This window comes from Lutra lutra, chromosome 5 (assembly GCF_902655055.1).
Source record: "Lutra lutra chromosome 5, mLutLut1.2, whole genome shotgun sequence".
Classification (NCBI taxonomy): Eukaryota; Metazoa; Chordata; class Mammalia; order Carnivora; family Mustelidae; genus Lutra; species Lutra lutra.
Window position 1 is genome coordinate 164,230,196 of NC_062282.1, and position 13,519 is coordinate 164,243,714.

General features: G+C 47.9%; 1 pseudogene; it reads right to left on the reverse strand.

Moving 5' to 3' along the window:
• Nucleotides 1-13,313, reverse strand: part of LOC125100409 (uncharacterized) — a 34,100-nt pseudogene extending 20,787 nt beyond the window's left edge.
• Nucleotides 13,314-13,519: the final 206 nt, after the last annotated feature.

Here is a 13,519-nt window from a genome sequence, read left to right on the forward strand (position 1 = left end):
CTGGCCACTCCTGTAGGATCTGACAAACACCTCCAGTCCCCTGAGTCTCCAAGACACCTCAGGGGAGGTAGCGGGTCCCCTCATGGCACCATTTCACTATGTGAGTTTGAAATTCTAGAGACTCTCTTTAATCCCTCAGTCCACAGGGAAGAAATATCAGGGAAAGGCCACCCTGCCTGCTTCCAAATGGCCCACCACCTGCCCACAGCGTGGGGCCCATGAAAACTTACTTCCCTGGGAGTCGGGAGCACACTTTCTCTGTCACACCACCTGCAACACTCGTGTGGGCAAAGGCTCCCCCACAGATAAGGGCATGTTGAGGGCTCTCAGGGAGGCTGGGGAAGGGACAGCCCAGCAGGAGGAGGACCCTGCAGTAAGGGAGCAAGGCAGGGAAGGGGCCTGAGTGACCCTTGTAGTGTAGCCTTCATTCAGCCCGAGGGGGCCCATGGGAAACTTCCCTTTCTTCATGTCATACATGGATCCTACAGGGAAACCTCTACCTCAACACCTCAGAAGACACATCCCACAAAACCCCACAGGCCTCTGGTAAGACCTGCCCCAGGGCACATGCCACTCGCTATCTCATACCATTCCACTTGCTGTCTCCACAGCTGCACCACAGGACTGTCTACCCATGACCCCAAAGCATCAGAGTCTCCAGAGGTGGCTCAGACAAAGAGAGTCAGGAGGGCCCTGGGGCCCCTCTTGTGGCTTCCTTTTGGGCCCAGAGGAAGACTCAGCATGAAAACACAAGGAAACATGCCTGCAGGAATGGCTCTCTTGCACCTGACCTCAGCAAGCCAAACAAAGAGAATACTTCTGTGCAGCCCACCAGAAGACGGCAATGGAACCCCGAGGACAAGACAAGAGGACCCTCTGAGTTGGCCACCACACCCACAGTTGGCTGCCCAAGCTCTGCTAATGACTGACACTTGGAGCAGGAGGCAATGATCCGGGCCTACAACAGTCCATTGTCTGGAGAGACTGGGCCCCCCTGGGACTGGGCGGGACAGCAGTCTCCCGGTCATTTCCCCTGTCTGCTGCAGGGGCTCCTCCTCCACCCACTGTCCCCTCCAGTCCCCAGCAACCATGCAGAGCATGGCAGATGCAGGAAGAAGAGGGACTGCCAGGGCCCCTTGACAACCCTGGAATCGACTCGAGGGGCAGCAGCCACCACAGCTGTATTCCCCCAGGGTGCCACCCCTAAACTGGCCCTGTCACTTCCATGCACCTGACTGTGACCAATGCTGGGCTCAACATTGTCAGTGCCCCCACAAATCGGGCCCCGCTCAGTCTGTGTGTTTTGCAGCAACAAAAGTTGTAGGGAGGAGAGGCTGTCCCTAATCTGAGCTCGACTTCTGGAGGACCAAAACACCATGGCAGAGGAACTAGGGCCCCAAGCACTCCACTGCACCTTGTTGAAAACATGGGCCTCAAGGATGGCAATGCTAGACACCTAGGGCTTACAGAAATGGGATCCAACATTCCTTTGGTGGGAATGCAAGTTGGTGCAGTCAATTTAGAGAACAGTGTGGAGATTCCTTAAGAAATTAAAAATAGAGCTTCCCTATGACCCTACAATTGCACTACAGGGTATTTACCCCAAAGGTACAGATGTAGGGAAAAGAACGGCCATCTGTACCTCAATGTTCAAGCAGCAATGGCCAACATTCCTTAGGAAGCCCGTTAAAGCATTGCACATTTTGCTCTACCTGAGCCCTCCAAATCCAAAAGTCTCAGGAAGCATTTCTTCTCCCAAGGCAACCCTAATCTATCTCCCTATGTTCAAGAAGAATATCTTCTCCAATGGGCATCATTGGAAACATGGGTGATTTGATCAAATCTTGGACGGGACTGTCCTATGGAAAGAGCTAGGCAGAGACTCAGATGGGACCAAAGGGCTTTAAGGAACTAAAGTTGACTTTCAGAAAACCTGCATCCATCAAGCCCTTTGGGAATGTTGGCTGACCCCTTGCTTCAAGACTTCCCAACCGCCTCACCAGGAGTGTAAAGAATGTCACTCTCTGGCAGGTGTAGGAAACTCGGATATACAGGGCACCTCAAGAAGACAAATGTGCCCAAATCCACAGGTATCACAGGCATGTATGATGGCAAGCCCTTCCATTGGCTTCTGGCCTAGAGAGACAACAATTAGAGATTCCTCAAAAAAGTCCCAGTGATGCAGATTCTAAGTGATCACCATGATTGATCACTAGGCTTGCTAAGCTTAAGTTGATAATTGCACCGAGTGTGTTAAAGTGGGACTTGCTTTCCAAGGACATGATCCCTGAGCTGGCTGTCTCTGGAAAGGAGCATTCTTTTGAAGAGGAAAAGTAGGTTTTATAAACCCACCTTTGCGGATGTTCAAGTCTAACTCTGGTGGCCTTTCCATATGTGTTGCTTACTTAAGCTAGACAACTTGAGGTCATCTTCAGAAACATTTCCACATTAGCTCATGGACAGTCAATCCCCTTGCTTCTTATTCTGTGGGGTTACCAGGATCCCATGGGCTCAGGACTAATTCGACAACTGGAACATGCGATTGATTCACCCATGACTGTAGAACTCATCTAGCACCTTGACCAAATGAATAGGGCTGGGATGAGGAACTCTTTCCCTCAAAGCCAGAGAACATACACCACTCCACAGGGTTCTCTGGGGACTTATGGAGACAATGAAGGACCCAGCTGTCCCTGTAACTGCAGTGGAGGGTGCACTTGGAAAGACCCTTATCTGCTGGGCAAGTTTTCTCCCACTTACTGGCGACTCCTACTAACAAGGATATTCAGGCGAGACCTCAAAATAAAAAGGACTTCTTGGAATGGTTTCTTTCCTCCCAGTCCTACTGATCCAAGAAGCCACCCCATTCAGGTACAATGGCAAACAAAGACTTTAGTTAAGCATCCAACTGCCCTCCTGGGAAAAGAACATCCCGATTCATAGGAGGATGGCCCGTAACTCTGAGGACTGGGCATTAGCTCCAGAACATCACAGAGAACAAAGGCCACTAAACAATGATAGGAGGCTGAGTTATCAAGTACCAGCTTATGTTTCGAGATATGCCTGAACTAACTCGGGAAACCAGCCCAACTTTAAACCCAGCGACCCTTAGGCCTGGACCCGACCACTATACGCCCATGGCTCATAACTCTTGAAAGGTTCTTAAGTCCACCAGACTGAATAAGCCCCTACAAAAATGCAGAGGACAGGTGCCTTAACAATGGCAACAGTTTCATGAAAGGGGATAAGAAGAACCAGGTATGCTGTCAGCAGTCGAACTCACACTGCTGAGGCCAAAGCCTGTCAGCAAACATATCTGCCCCCAAAGCAGAGATCCTAGTGCTCACCTGTTGGTTGTAATTTGCAAAAATCTTAGAAGTATTTATCCTGACTCCAACAGGCCTTCCTCGTCCTCTACACCCATGAAGCAGTTTATAGAAAAGTCTCTTCTTCCCAAGCCATAACCCGCCAACCTAACATGGGCCTGAAATGATTGCACATTCCAAGAATGGTCCTTCAAACCCAAGGAACCCCAGAAAGCCTGACTGTGGCTCAAGGAGACTCAAGATTAGATAAGGGCCCCTAGCTAGGACCCAATGGCCATGAAGCTCTAACCTGTGCCCATGGATTCCCCAAGCTCCAGAGGCCACAGGACACATAGGGTGGACTTAGATACATAGGCACATTTTTAAAACCATCACTGACACAGCCGACCTTCTCCATTTCAAGCAACGGTGCACGTGTGCTCCATTTGATTGACATGACAACCTAGCATCTATCTTTGTCCCTCTTTGGGACTGGCGGATGTCGTGTGGCATGGGGAAGTCCGCACAGAGTACACAGTCAAGGCCCTACATGTCAGCCCAAACAATATTTCTCAATGAAATAAGGGAATGATCCCAATTCATGAAGCAGTTCTATAAAACACAAAGGCTTCAGATGTTGTAACTGCTGCACAAGGTGGAGCTTGTGTCAATCTAAAGACAGAATGATTTAGGCACATTCCCCACTTCACAAAGAGATTTCTGGGTTTCTAACAGATACCACTGCTCAAATCCTCACTTCCAAGGATCCCTCTCTTTAAGGATTGGCTCAACTCTTGGCCTGGGGGAGGGTTCTCACCCACTATCAAAGGACTCTTCATGGGGATTCTCCTTCTCTTTCTTCTTTTAACCCTGTTGTGTTCCCCCCCCCCCGTCTCTGCAGGTGGTACCAGGAACCCTTCACTGCAGTAACTTACAGAAGACAGATGGTCCTTTCCACTTAGCAAGATCCAGTGAAAACTTCTCCCCTGCACTCAGCAGCCTCTTCATTTCACAACTCTGACACAGAGAGGCCACCCAAATGACCAGGAATGACCCACAGGTAGGGACAGCTCTATGTTCCTACTCAGCCGGAAGAAGTTACAGAAGATGAGACCATCCTCCTTCAACAATCTTAATGACAGAAGGGTCTAAACTCTTCAGGGGCACATGAGCAGGGAGAAGAAGGCTAGCTGAGCACAAAGGAGGAGATGGCACACCACACCGCCCCACAACCTGTGATATGGGTGACATTTCTCAGGTGCTCTGACTGCCCTAAAATAAGGAAAGGAAAAAAACAGATCCTCCACAAATAGAGATCAAAACCCTGCAAGACCAGAGTCTCCCTCAGTTTATAAAAGTCCTCGTGATTCTCCAGGAAGAGACTTGCTGAACAAGAGGCTATTGACCTTACAGAGACCCATAACTCCGTTTCCTGAAGCCCTAACATCTCCCTCCCCTCCATCACACTGAGGGAGTCTGAGGCAGAAGGAAATGTCAATAAAACGGAATTTCTATTCAAACCTGCAATCCCTTGAGAAGGATTTGTGAGAGGAGGAAAGTAACATTCCTCCAGGAAGCTCCCAACAATCTTTCTATTAATACCTTCCTAGAAGAAAAAAACACCTTCATTTGACAAGAGCAAAGCCTCCGGTATCCTGGGTGTCCTCTGTCCTACTGCAACATTCTTGCAAAACCTCCCTTTTGCCTGACCTCCCCCAACGCCATCCTAGAGAGTCAGCCTCCCATCATGACCCCAGCATAGCACAGAAATCTGAATAGTTTTATTTCTGGGCTGAAATGTGCCTCAAGTCAAACCATCGCCTGAGTGTCTGTAAAAGTCACTGGCTTGAGCACGCCTCACCGATGTAGTCTTTGAAACTTAACATCTAAAATTTAATCAGAAGTTGACATGGGTGTGAGGCTACCATGTAAAAAGATCTATCTGAATTCCATAAAGTAACACAGCACCCGACTACAAGTGACTTGTAGAGGTAGACGCAGACATGATTCCTGAAGGAAGGGGCTGAAATGCGTACATTGAGTCAGGAAGGGAGAAACATGAATGAGCGATCCTTCCACAGCCCCTCCTGTTCTGGCCATTAGCAGAGGGTTCACACCGCACAGGAACCTGGCCAATGCTGGGGCACAGGAGGGAGATTTCTCACGTCCATCACCTCACTCCATGTGTGTTGTGTCCTGGGAAGACAAACATTGTATTTATTGACAATGTGGAAGAGCCTTCAGCCATGTGACCCTGGTGCCAGTGACATCAGAGCTCATTCATCCTGGATCGCACCACACACATCTCCCCAGTCTGGGAAAGCCTTTGGTCGGGGCTCTAACCTCGGGAGACATGAGAGAACTCACCCTTCCAAAGGAAGTAGACATGATATGCATGGGGGAAACAATTCTAGGGCAAGGCTCACCTCTGTACACAGCAAAACCACAGGAGAGGCACCTTATGGATGTAACAAAGGTGGGAGACCTTTCATTCAGAGAGCTCTGCTCTTATTCTTGCCCATGACCTCACACAGGGTAGATGCCATGTGGTGGCATTGCTGTACCAGAGCTCACAGCAACATGTATCCCTTTGAGGTCATGGGCACATTCCCACAGACAGAAACTGGTTGAATGCCATCTTCAAGCAAAAGCATTTAGTCCTGACACACCCTTAGCCAGCATCTGAGGATCCACACCCATGGAAACCCCGACAAATGTGGTCAACGTGGAAGAGCCATTAGATACAGCTCTCACATTTGGAGACATCAGACAACTCAGAGCAGGGAAACCTGTGTCTGTCATCACTCAGGTCCTTCCTTCACCCAGAGTGCCCACCTTTCTCACCACCACAGAAATCACACTGTACAAGCCCTGTGTCTCCGATCACTGAGGCAGAGCCTTATGCCAGAAGTGGTCCCTTTCCCAACACCAGGGACCTCACACAGGGAGAACCACTAGTGCTTTATCTTGGTGGAAGAAGCTTCAACTGGAGCTCTGGCCTGAGCTCCTGCTACCATCTGAGAGAGCACATCATCCCTCACACAGGAGCGAAGGTGCAGGGACCTCCTGGGACACCCTGCATCATGGCTGCTGCTCAATGCTGATGAAATCCATATGGGAATTCCATTCCTCATGGAGCAAACAAATGAAGGACCTGGGTGGATTCACGCAGAAAAAAAACCTCCTGGTGTGATGAGGAAAGGAATGTGCTCAGGTATCCCTTCTTCCACACCCTCACACTGTGGAAACACTGGTCCCAATGCAACAGGGGAGAATTCTTCCCCTGGCACTCACATCAGAAAATCACTGGGCAAATACCTCTCAAGGAATTTCTTAGGGTGACATTGAGATACAAACTCAGACACTGATAATTTTTCACTGCAAACACATACAACTGCGTCACGTTCTGAGGGATGCTGAATGTGGTATTTCAGTAATCAATAGCTAGAAATAAAGCAAATCTGCTCCCATCCATCAGTACTTGCATAAAGTACAGTATAACCGAACAGGCAAGGTCTCACAACCATGCACACTGTGCCAGATAAGAACAGGGGACTTTGCTAGTTCTCACAATTGACACAGGTACTGTCTCTTGGCAGAAAGTTTGAGACAGAAATACACTGTCTGTGATCCATGAAAACAATTGAAGGGTTAACTTAGAATCTTAGAACACACGGTTATTGACTTATGTTTATGAAAACATTAATCTATCGATGTATGTAGATCACAGGAATGAATGGCAACAAGACTCAACTAACACATGGTTTGTGATCTACCTCTCATGTGTCCTTAATTCTACTAATATTGTCCTCATAAATTGGAAAGGATTTACAAATTAATTACATGCTTAGAAATATTTCTATTTTCTTTACTTATTTGAGAGCAAGAGAGCTAGAGAGAGAGCAAGAACAGTCCGGGTCAGGAAGCAGAGAAGAGGGAGAGGAAGCAGGCTTCATATTGAGAAGGGTTCCAAATGCAGGGCCTGATGCCCCAGGATCCAGGAATCTTGTTCTTAGCCAAGGGCAGATGCTTAACAAACTGTGCCACCCAGCGGCTTGCAAATTAATTTCATCTTTTACAATGGTGCTGTTTTGGAAGAAATGTGTGTATCAGAATTAAACTGTACTGTTCAGATTCAGGCAGTGAGGGCTTCATCCCCCTCTATGAGAATTTGGTAGCCAAATGCTTTTCTCTACCACCAAGAATAGCTCCTTATCTCTTGGCCTGAGAAGGTGTAAGACCACTGCCGATATGGAAATAGTCCCCGATTTAGAAGATTATAGTACAGGAGGGGGTACATACGCTCCCTTCCATAAACACAAAGCACATCCAGGAATGCCTGTATGTTTCTTTTATTTAAGGGACCAACTCTTGATTTTGCCTCAGGTTCTGATATCAGGGTTGTCAGATCGAGCCCCTGACATGTGTCATGCTCTGCACAGCAGGTGGAGCCTGCTTAATGGTCTCTCTCTCCCCCCATACCTCCCCTCCAAACTTGGCTACAAGGAGTTCCATGATGTCTATGCCAGACTAAAGGAGGAGCGTGTAGGACAAGAGGTGACCCAGACGTCAATCACCATTTGCAACTAGTGACAAGAGACTAAATAAACTTCCTGCTGCTCCCAGAACCAAACAGAAGACTTGCAGAAACCCTATTACAACTGCATTTCACATGACCATCTTAGCGATGCTTACTTCTCCTAGAATCTTCATATTAGAAATATGTTCTCATTCATCTACCCTGAATCTTCAGTGATATGTAATTCCTACAGGAGATGTGCATACATTCTACCTACTCAGGTCTTCTCTACGCTATGTGAATGAACTTCTTACTGACCCTCTTGATTTTGGCTGAGGTGATGATCCCAGGGTTGTGAGATTGAGCCTTGTGTCATGCTCTGCAAAGCGTGTGGAGCCTCTGTCTTCCTCCCTCTCTTGCACCTCCCCCTAAAAAAAAAAAGAGGCATGTCCACTCAGATGTCCATTTGTAAAGATGCTCGATATCCCAATATTCTTTACTCTAGTTTACTGGCCCTAAAAAGAATGTGTTTGCAGAAAACACTACTTTGGAGAGAATGTCTATTCATAAGATAACCCTGCAATAACTCAGGACTCTGCAAACAGAAGCAACCTGTAGTTCAGATGTTTTGTTTGGAGCAGGGAGTTGCAGAACCTTCTCCATATGTGCCACTAAGTAATTTTCCCCAAGCAACAAACTCTAGATATTCTGGTTAAGGGTACATCTCCAATTTAATCAAAAAGAAGAGGGCATCTTTCCCTCTGGAAGAAAGACAGAAGCCAGCAAAAAAGGCACCCAAGTCAAGGCCTGAACCTCAACCCAGGCGGAAGGTTCAGAACCAGGACAGCTTACTGCTGTGATGTACAACCACCAGTGAGATGATAGGGGTCACACTCCTGTATGTGTTGCACTTGAACCTGCACTGAAGAGACCGACCCAGAAGCATTGGATGCTGCCAAGGAGACCAAGTCACCTGAGCCTTGAAGCACCATCTATAAAAACAGGGAGAGCATTTAGCTGAGGTCTCAGGACCCATACTCAGGAAGACACAATGTCATACAAAACTGAAAGCATGCTCCTCCCTTCCAGCAGAGAGTACAAGCTCAAAGAGACCAAAGCCACTGGATCCTGAAATTGGTGAAAGACAGCATTGCTGCTGTCAGACCTTCAAATAATACATGCATGGCAATTTGGCTACTGGGAGTTCCATGATGTCTATGCCAGACCCAAGCAGGAGAATTTGGGCCAGGAGATGGCCCAGAGGTCAATCAGCATTTGCAACTAGTGACGAGAGTCTATATAAAGTTCCTGCTGCTCCGACCCTGAACAAAAGATCTATAGAAACCTTATTTCAGCTGCATTTTGCATGACCATCCTAAGGTTGCTTACTTCTCCTTGAATCTTCTTTCACTTTTGATATGCATTCTCATTCATCTACCCCATAACTTCAATGACACGGAACTCCAATAGGAGATGTGCATATACTCTACCTCCTCAATGTCTTTTCTACTCTATGTGAGTGATTCTGTTTGTCTTGTTTCTTTTCTTTTTTTCACAACTCTATTAGGCTGAAATGAGCATCCAATCTTTCCTTTCTAAGACAGCCTCTCATGGACCCTGGAACTCAAAAAAGGGAAAAAAAAAAACTAATCACTACCCAATATGAATGTAACCTATACCTTGGAGATTGAAGTTGTTTCAATCCTAACCAGAGACAATTCTACTGACCCAAAGGGCAAGCCGTCCAACAATCAGCTTCTAGAGGATTCTGGGACGATTTGGGGTATAGTTCTGATAGGATTTTCCCAATCAGAAAACACTGCTGGCGTCCACAGTGAGTTCCCCAAATCTGATTGTGAACTAAATAGATTCAGAACTCCACAGGACCCATCGTGAGGCACAGAAATGCCTGGCGGTGGAGGCAGCGTGTGCCAGTCCACATGACTGATGGATTTCAGTTCAACGGATTTGGGATGGCTTCATAGATGCAAGAAGGCAGCCGAAAGCACACTTGGTTTCTTAGCATCTATTCTAACTAAACCTGGCAGGCATAGTGATGGACTGTTCCATACAGATTTTGAAACCCTGTCGTGCTGGAACTTTTCATAAGGAATCTCTAGAGTGAACGTTCGGTAGTGTATCTAAGCCAAAGCCAAGCGCAATACTCCCATCAGACTTGACTGCAATACCTGTTGATTTGGGTGGATTTCTCTTCTCAATGTCCCCCAAATATCCTGAGGTTCCTATACCTGCCAACAAGTAACATTTCCTACTCATCTGGCACAGCTCCTGGGCACTGTGTCATCAGCTGACAAGCCCCTATTGCCAAGGGGCTCCATAAAGCCCCCCTTAATTCCTGAAAATTGTCTGGTCATTATCTGAGTCTATACACGTTACTCTCAAATTGAACATTTCACTTAATCCCTTAGTAAAATAACCAATGTTTCCAGCAGTGTCCTCTTACAAGAAAAAGGCACTTGTGCTGAATTTACGCCAATAATCCTAAGTACCTTGGAAGAAAGAATTCTCCCTGAGAGTTTCTGAATGATGGAGGGTTCAGGGAGGGAGAGAAGTTAAATGCTCTCATTAGTTCACACAGAAATATTTCATCACATTTCTGTAGAACATGGATATTTTCAGATAGTTTCCCTCAGTCTGGAAGGAGAAACATTAAAGAACCAGCAATGTTTCAAACAAAAGTTACAAAGGTAGACTCATCTTCCTCAACTCACTCAGTCCCCCCTTATTAGTTCTTGTTTGGCTTGAATGCAGCTTTTCCATGAGTTCTGCAAATCTGTACCCAGTTGAGTTTGAGGATTTTCACGATCGGACACTAAGACCCCACAAGACACATCACCGTGTACAGTCACAGGCATTTAATGGTAGAGTAGGGATGAAAGTCCTGTGGGCACACGCTTAATGAGATATATCTTCATCAAACATAGAAGGCAAGACATCAACATGGAAGCAGAGAGGCCACAAGACCTGCATCCTTGTCCCCAGGGCATGGCTTGTCCATGAGTTTCTGTATTTCCAACTCAAACACACTCATGTATTCTAAACTAAGAGTTCCATGTCTAGAATTTTCTCCCAAGGAGAAAACCAGAGGAGTTGTAAAGGATTTGCAACAGTGTCCATGGAGGCTTCCTGGATGATGGAGAAACCTTGAAGCCTACTGCCTTGCCCGAGGCCCAAAAAACTGTTCAGTGCCCCCTTTGCATCCACCATGGTCAGGCAAGTCTAGCCCTTTCTACCCCGGTTGCACAGCACACGCTCTCAAGGTGTCCACCAGGCAGCTCAGCCTCTGTGTTCCATGTCCTCAACAGATCTCTTTGGAATAAGGTAACCAACATAGTGGTGAAAAGAGCAAAAATAAGAGCAAATATACTCCTTCCCACCCGGGCCCGGGTTGCAGGCCATCAATAGGCAGTTGAGGAGCCAGAGACACTGGCTGGCTGGCCCTGTGCTCCCCTCAACCCAACCACCATGGGGACCAATGTGGACACAGGTACCAGATAGGACTGCAGCCCCTGCCTTCCTGCTCAACCTCAGGGGGCTCTTCTGAAGCAAGGCATGTCAGCCCCAAATACCTATTCCCCAGCCCCTTCTCCACTGGCCGAATAACCCCTAAGGACAGTTGTATAGGGAAGCCAACACAATCTACACTCCAGGCATTGCATTTCACTCAGCCTCTCATGGTACGCAGGTGGGTCAGAGGAGGATTCAGCACAACAGCACAAATAACACTTGAGTAGTGAGCAAATGTGTTTCTCCCAGTTTGGCAACATTTCCAGATACCCTACAGCAGGCCTGGTTGTCAGCATACCTGTGCTCCTGTAAGAGCCCTGCTCTGACATTGATGAGTAAGCCACAGAACAAGAGTACCTCTGCAGGTAAATGGGCCCAACTGTATCCTGGATCCTTTCATTTTGTTGTTTTGATTTTGCTCCAAAGTCCAGGGAGATACCTCTGGGGCATGGAGGGGGCTCTCTGTTCAAGAGGACAGGAAGTAAATGAGCCATATGTTCCCCTCAACACAACTCCTGGGATAGGCCGGGTCAGGCTACTACCCATTTGCTACCCTGTGACCTTAGCAGGGCCATAGCACAGCCTGCACCCTGGATGTGGAGAGAATAGGGAAGCAGTCCGTGAGCCACACATTCTGAAGCCAGAACTCTAACGGAACTATGCATGTGGGCTTGTTGTAGCACAGAAACTGGCAGGCACCACGCTTCCCTGAAAGACACCCAGGTTCCTGGCAGCCTCAGAGTGGGGGTTCAGTGCTGTTTTGCATTCCAGATCGACCCTGCTCTGTCCTGACTTTGACCGAATTTGATCGACCACCCCTGTGGTCCATCCAATGTCAGGTGGCATAAAAAGGGCCTAGAGTAGTTGGGGTGGCCCTGGGAAGGGAACCCACTAAGGGAGATCCCAGGATGAGGCTGGAGGTCATATCAGGGGCTCACTGATATGGGAACCCACAGCAGATTGCTGTGGGAACACAGAGCCCAGAGTCTGTAGAGGGTGTCCACATCACTGCCTCAACAGCTGTGTCCCAGTAAATGAATGAATTTGTCCGTGCCCCTTGTCTTCTGAAGAACTGGGCCTCACAGCCCATTGTCCCCCAGGATATGGTGAGGAGAAACCAAGACGATGAACAATAAGCACCTCAAAAGTGCTTGGAACAGAAGCGGCACCCATGAAGACATATCTCCCTAAGATTGCTTGGAAGAAAACGTGATTTGGAACCCCTGGCTCAGCAGGTCCTGTGGTTTTGAACATCAGAGAAAAATCACCTGGATTCAGGGAACCTCCCTCCAACATGGTGACTCATAGCCACCCTGACTCAGTTACTCAACCTCCTCTCAAGGGACATTCCTTCCTGTCTGGTAAATATCAGGCTGTGTAGACACACTACCCTGCAAGCTTTTTCCAAGGAAGCTGTGGACCCAGCAAGTTTGTGGCTCCCAATTGCACCCAGTTGTCCTCCCCTTGTCACCACGACAGTGGAAGTGGGCCTCTGGCCTTACCTCGCTTCTCAGTGGTGATGATGGTGGCCTCTAGGGGCTCTCCCAGCCCTGCCTCTTCTTGGTCATCAGCCTGAAGATGGACGCTGAGTCTGGGCCCAGCTCAGTGACCATGAATTGCCTCACCATGGCACTCATTTCCACTGTGGTGAACGTGCTGGAGTTGTTGTTGGCCAGGCAGTAGACGATCTGATACCCTGTGGGTGGGACAGGAGAGCCACGCATCAGTCTCATCACCCCCTCGGACACCACATTCCTGCCAGCCCGCCACTACCACTCTGCCATGTTTCCACCACGTGATTCATCCTCTGCCAGCACCTGAGAGGAATGGCACAGCCGCAGTGGCAGATGGAGCCTCCGAGTGCTGGGCCCCCATGACTTTCGTTCCCCTTCATCCATCCCACCACCAAGATGTGGAAACAGTTTCATCTTTAGTGATTCAATACTTACATAAAACACCAGTACTCATCATGTCAGCAATTTAAAACCTCCCAAAAAACCAAGTTACAGAACCAGATGCCTTTCGTAATAAACTCTACCATTGAGGGAAGGATTCATACCAGTCCTTTGCCCACATTTCCAAAAAAACAGAAGAGAAAGCTTCTAAACTCATTTGCTGAGGCCAACATTACCCTAATACAAAAGTAAATGAGGACACCCTCAGAAAA